Here is a 7,035-nt window from a genome sequence, read left to right as displayed (position 1 = left end):
GGTAATTTCACTGGCTTGTTAGTTGAATATTTTCTTGCCTGTCTGATCAACTGACTGATCATCACACCAACTGACAGACAGGGTCACTTGCTTTCGGTCTGATTGGCTGACTTGTCAGTCAATTCAGTAGACAGTTAGTTAGTCAGTGTGCACCAACACTGTAAAATACAAGGAAAACCATTCAGAGAACGGCAGTACAGCTAGGCAGTCAGTCAAACAACCAGTCAGCCATTTGCCTAGCCATCAAGTGGTGCAGTCATTCATTCATTTATTCAGTCATTTAGTCAGTCAGCCACACTGTCAGAATGGGACTGGGATGACTGTGTGACCTCGACCATCAGCTCCGCTTGCACCAAAACAGCCAGATAGCTCAGAAGCAGAGTGTCAGTCCTCTTTCTGTCCCCTTCTCCCTTATTTTCACTCCGTCTCTATTTGTCCCGTTGGACAAACATACATGTGATGAGACATTAATGAATAAAAGTAGGCACAAAGACGCACAAAGACTGAAAATGGAGGGAAGAGATGAATGCACCGGCTGTCTCATTGTCCTCTGAAACTTCATGCCCTTAACCCCAATTTTAGATATTTGAAGTACATATTTGATGACGATGTAGGATAGACGTAGCACAGCAAACTACTCTTTTTAACTTAGATAATACAGGCTTACAAATATATAAAGTAAAGTCAGCATTTGAACTTAGATCAGTCCTTTACCTGCAGTTTGGAAAAAACGAGGTTACGTCTTCCATGCAAATGCAAACACCAAAAAAATCTACGTCGTATATAGTATTTGTTTTTATGATTTAACTGTTGTTCAAAAGAACAACAGATGTGTACAAGAAAAAAAAAAAACAGCCTGCAGAGAAAATCCATACCTTGCTCCACTCTGTCATATCTCATAGAGTCAAGCGAGAATCTGTTAGCGTCGCAGTGCATTCAATTTTGCTGTGTCATCATCACCTCTGTGTAGCATAGCGACAAACTTGACATTTATCTTTTCCACAATTTTTTTTTTACATTTTAATAGGACACTTGACGCAAGTACAGGTACAGTAGGTATTTATTTATTCTTGTACTGTTGGTAATAAGGATTATCAGAAAATTATGATAAAGAGACATTAAAAATAGCTCATTTTGATTTCTGAGCTTGTCTACCAGTGGAAGAATTCTTAGGAAAAAGCGAGGAGATGAAAGAAAAAGAAAGGTGAGGAGGGTGAGAGGGGGGAATATAGGACACAACTGACAGGGAGAAGGCTGTCATGCTGTTTGAAGGACCATTTAAATTCAGGTCCTATTCCTAACAACAATGCAATGAGGTGGATCTCAATTCTTCAGGAAAGAACTTATGGTGCAAGGATATAGTGGTCACATTCTGTACAGTTTATAAAGCTCTTTTAGTTTCACTTAGAATGTCTACCTTCATAGATTTTATTTTTATTTTCTTGCTTGCTTTCCAAAGTTTTGTCAAAAATCTCCCAAAATGTGGTTAATTTTGGATTTGAGACTATCTTGGGAAGTGTACCTTGAATAAACATGAGATGGGTTTGAAAGGCAGCGTTGAAGCTACTGCAGGCAGTCATTTGACACTGACACCCACTTGCTTTGAGTGTAATGACAAATTGCCCGGTCCAGCAACAATCATCTGTGTTTTTCCAATTCATCTTATCCAGATAAAAGGACTTTGAGTTTCAGTCACCCATTATGTGAGAATCTGATAGAATTTAGTGTATTTGTTCACATGAGGGTGTATGTGTATCGGTAAGTTTATATGACCTGTCAGTCATTATATTCTTGGTCTGCTGCCTGCTGATTGGTTCAGTAGATTTTGTGGATTTGTTTAACACACTGCTCGGTTTCATATGTTTGAGTCGCTGCTTGCTACATTGAAGCTATATAACTAAATGGTAAATTGACTTGTACAGCGCTTTTCTAGTCCTACGACTACTCAAAGCCCTTCATCACTACACCATTCACCCATTCATACACTGATGGCAGGGACTACCATGCAAGGTGCCTCCTGCCCATAAGGACTTTAACTAACCAGTACCATACAACATTCACACACCTAGAGGTTACAGCCGATCCTCTGATTGAAGGACGACCTGCTTTAACACTAATATACACACACATAAACTTTCGGGCCGTCCTCTCCCAAAGTTATTCTTAATAGCTGACTAATAAATTAGTTGATATAATTGACAGGTCTGTAAAACTGAGTTTTCCCATGAAGAATCAAACAAATGCACCACTTTAAATATTGTTTTTACCAGAGACATGCTCATAGGTTTCTTGGAAATAAGTCATTCAGTATGAAAAACATAAAACCAAACCAAAACAACTGATTAGTCCACTAAGAGATGACACCCTAATATATATATATATATATATATAAGATAAACATGAATACATATGCCCTGTATGACCATAAAAGAGGTAGTTGAAGTTGATGAAAATTCATTTTTTTTCGCATTCATTTTTTAAACAATTAATGGAGGGCTTACTGTTTGTCCATATGCATTTATGTATATGATATCTACCCATGATAAAATTGTATTTACTGCATCTGACACCCTCTTTGAGAGACCATCCATGTAAATAAAAAACCCCCAGAATAAATCATATGAAGGAATAATCATTTTGGAGCTTTAAATACACTCACTTGCACTGTTTATTTTGATACGTGCTTAGACCACATCTCATTTCAAATTTATCTTCTAAAAGCGTTTTTTTTTAGTGGTGATGCCCACATATGTATCACTTTGATGTGCATTTTCCATGTGTTAACACTTTTATGGATATGAAATTGTTAATGAGATTAAAGGGGGTTGGGGTTGTGGATTTAGCCTGCATTGCTGTCAGCCACACTGTCTTTTTTGATTCTACCACTGGGGGCACCAAAGTCAGGAATTTTCAAATCTGAGTTGTTGATTTGTTTTTACACAATACAGGTTGCAGTGTAATTGTTTGCATTTGGCTCTGCTCTCTACTTTCTTCACTTTTCAATTGATCAAATAAAGGAGCAGGGAGCAATAGCTAAGCAGTAAATCCAATAAAAGTGATGACGACATTTCATAGCCACATTCCTTCTGCCATAGTAACGCAGGTGTGGTATACTGTGCACATCTCAGGACTCAAAATAAAATGTCATTCTGTAAATTGTCAGTTCAAAAACACACATTTCTGTTTCAAGTTTGCACTCGTTAGGTATTTGTTAGAATTTAGTGGTAGAGATTTTTGCACTTGGGATGAAATTGGCAAACGCAAGTCTATTTTTTAGGCGCACCAAGGCTAGATTAAAAGAACTATTGTTACTCATTCACTCTTCTTAATTTGTTTCTCTCCTCTCCTCCTCATTCTGTCTTTGGTACCCTTCTAGCACACTTAGCCTGCATGTGCTGAATTTAATTAGACCAATAACTCCCTCATGATTTCTACCGGCTCATCTGGAGCAATCAGAGGGCCACCGCAGTATTTCTTTCTTTCTGTCTTCCAGTGACCTTGCAGCAGGAAGTTAATATGTGTGTTTGTGTGTGTGTGTGTGTGTGTGTGTGTGTGTGTGTGTGTGTGTGTGTGAGCATACATAGGATGCAAATGTGTATTAGAAAGCAAGAGGTCTGTGATCCTGCTTATACATAGCCTTTATCTGTATCTATACATCCTCTTAAAAGACAAGTACGCTTTGCCGTCTTTCAGTCTTCAGAGTGCCTTACTTATGATTTTTATGATACTTAATTAACACATACAAATTGTATGTCACATTGCTTATTCAGTTCTGTGTTGGTGAGTACAGCTGGTGCTAATTCAGGTTAAAATGGGACAAATCAGTTCTGGTGGACTAAAACGGCCACCGTGAAATCTTTTGTAAACCCTGTTTTGTTTTATTAACAGTTAGAGAGGCATGCTCTACTGCGCACATACTGCGGCCAATATTACACCATTTATGTTCCTTCTTATCTCCCGGTAGACAGCTGAATTCAAAGCGAGAAGAACGTTGTTAACATTATTAACAAAACTCTTTCTATTTCTAGTCTATCTTTCTGGGCCGTATGCCTTTTGGCCTATTTTTAAGTTAAACCTGGAACACCAGTGTCAGTTTCTTTCTTCATTTGCTTAAACCAAAGGTGTAACAATGGCACAGATGCATCATCAGTGACAGATTTTTCTGCTAGCTATTGTTGTAGAGGTTAGTCCTGCATGCTCAGTGGTATAATCAGACAGATAATACCAATTATTAACATGCACATGTAAACTCCCAGCCAGTTTAAGATCCTAACAACCTGCATATGTCCCCCTGTAGGCTGGTAATGAGGCAGACAAAACAAAGCAGAAAGATGTTTCACCTCCATGTTTGTTTGTGTTTATACGTTGTAGCTGCACCACAGGAAGGAATTCTCTAAGAAGCTGTATCAGGCCTTTATGAGTTCTGGACACAGATTAAGCAGCTTGTCATGCTGGAGGCAACAGAGTGTGTCCATGAAAAGGCTTACAAATCTGTGAACAGATGAGTAATTAGAGGTCAGGATCCTGGCCCACTGGGAAACCAATGGAAGTAGACAGAGGTCAAACTCATTAAGTTTTAAACAACTGGGTTTTATTTTAGTTGACACGGACAATTGTCCTTACCATCATGAGCAATCTTGCCATACCTATTTTTCTAACTAATGCCTCCTAAGCAACACATTTTATTACAATTACAATAAATAATCCTCAGCCTCTTGACATTACTCATTTCTGAATGTGTCCTGAAAACACGCATTTTATTTTGTATGCAAAATGTGTGGACTCTCATGAATGACTGCAGATTTCTTTACAGAGGTGAGAGCATTGCTGAAGTCCTCCCCTCTTCTTTCCTTGAAATGTACTTTAGATAATTTATTTACCAGCTGCACAACACACCGTATGCAGCATGAACTTTGCTTGGCATAAACTACTTTCCATGTAAACCCCTCAGTACGTGCTATAGGGCTAGTCCAAGCCTTGGTGGCATTACTGATAAAGAAATGCAGAATTTAACACTTTATCTGTCTTTGCACATGCTCATATGAGTTTTCAGTGCCTTTATATATCATTACCATTATGATATGGGTTTAACCCAACACCAGAATTTACAAAGTTAAATTCACAGTCTCTGCCTCACTACACACAAGCATTCAGCCTCTAATGCGATGATGACTCAGTATGTTTTTCGGGACCTTTTGAGGTTAAAAACCTTCTTAAGCGAGTGTCACACTGAGTGCCATGTGGACTGCACCATGTGTCATACTGAGTGTGTGAATTAGTAAAATCCCCACAAGCACAGGTGTCATCCTCTTGTTTGATGCACTATTCTGTGAAGGTAGTGACTCTGGTGGTGAAACAGATTAAAACAGACTTATTCTGGGTTTGGCTGTGTTCAGATGGGTGAGGTTATGATACAGAAGCTGGTTGGGAGAAAGGAGCATGGAAGGTGTGAAGGTTGTAATCTCTCCAAAGGGGACAAGTTAAAAGGGAGACCTTCCGCAATTTCCCTATGTTCAGTGTAAACAGTGTTTCAGTCTACCAGGCACTGTGTTAATATTTTCTGGGAATGTTTACAAAGGCTGTTTGATATTAAAATATATACCACAGGCATATAACCTGTACTGTAACTAGGACTGGGAAATAACTCAATATGATTATTTATCATTTTTCATTGGAATTATATTTTAATGAAAACATTTAGATATTGAGACATTGTGATACACAATTACATTGTCTAAATTGATTATAACAAGTACATACTTTTTTCCTCAAAAAATACATGTAACATTTTAGGCTTTTTTACACTTTTGATTATACATCACACATTACATTAACACTAAGCTCAATGCGATTTACAAACTGGAATCCAACTGGCAACCTTCCAGTTACAGTTAATACAACTACTTCAATATATATGGGACTAAATCAGACATTATTGTGATGTTCTGGACCTTTGCATGAGGAAATTCTTTAAAACTGGACCTCGTTGAATTTATTTAAATACCCCTACAATAGTACATACAGCTCAGAACATGGTTCTGTCTGCATCAAAATAGTGGAGAATAATGTGTAAAGGTCTACTTGAAACACAAATGTTGGTTTGAAGAAATTGTGAGTGAATAGTGATTTCTTTATTGATTCATTGTCAGCATAACATGCTTATTAGCATGTAATATTTATGTTCAACATCTTAGTTTAGTATGTTAGCATGCTCACTAAATATTTGTCAATACGAGACAATACCACACATGAAATATCTGACCAGGGTTTTAATGGCCATCTATCAAAAAAAATACAGTAGCTGCAGATTCACCAGATTCACCGGATTGTCATATTTTCATGTTTCATCACACTGTTTTCTGTTACAGCAGACAGGATCGAGTCTTATTTCCCTCTACCTGTCATAAGCGTGTAGCCTTGGCTCTAGTTACAGGAGTTCCATTAAAATCATCTTTTCACTGTTTTTTATTCATGACATTTTATTACAACATACACTAGTATCTCTTAATAAGAAAAAAAAAGTTTCTTATAAAACTAGAAAATAGCAAAGCTGTAGAGGAAAACACTGAAAAAAGGAAAACATGTTTCACTTCATTCCACTCCCCCATATTTTATCAATTACCACAGTTCACCTCCCCTGAGTTCCTGTACAAGGTGATTGACAACTAGAGGCTATGCTCCAGGGGTTGTTGGGCTCAGATTGGTTTGATTGGATAATTCATCAGCTGATAGCAAAACTCCTCATTTACTGTATAGGATGATCTCCCACAGAGGCGAAACCTCAGCCCGTAAAAGCACCAGAGCATCCACTATTAAGCACGGAATCACTACTTATTATTAGATCATTATATTCAAACAGCATTTGGTTTATCTAGTTTTTCAATAATAATGACTTTCATGCTACATTTGTTTGTTACATTTCAATATGCTTGGCAATAAAATGCCAGTATTTATTTGGTTACAGTTGTTAATGTGCATCCACAGAGCTGCTCCAGGCAGGATTACACTCTACTCTATCCATATCTCCCTCCACAG

The sequence above is a fragment of the Anoplopoma fimbria genome, chromosome 17 (genome assembly GCF_027596085.1).
Source record: "Anoplopoma fimbria isolate UVic2021 breed Golden Eagle Sablefish chromosome 17, Afim_UVic_2022, whole genome shotgun sequence".
In the NCBI taxonomy this organism is placed as follows: Eukaryota; Metazoa; Chordata; class Actinopteri; order Perciformes; family Anoplopomatidae; genus Anoplopoma; species Anoplopoma fimbria.
This window is presented reverse-complemented; position numbering follows the sequence as displayed.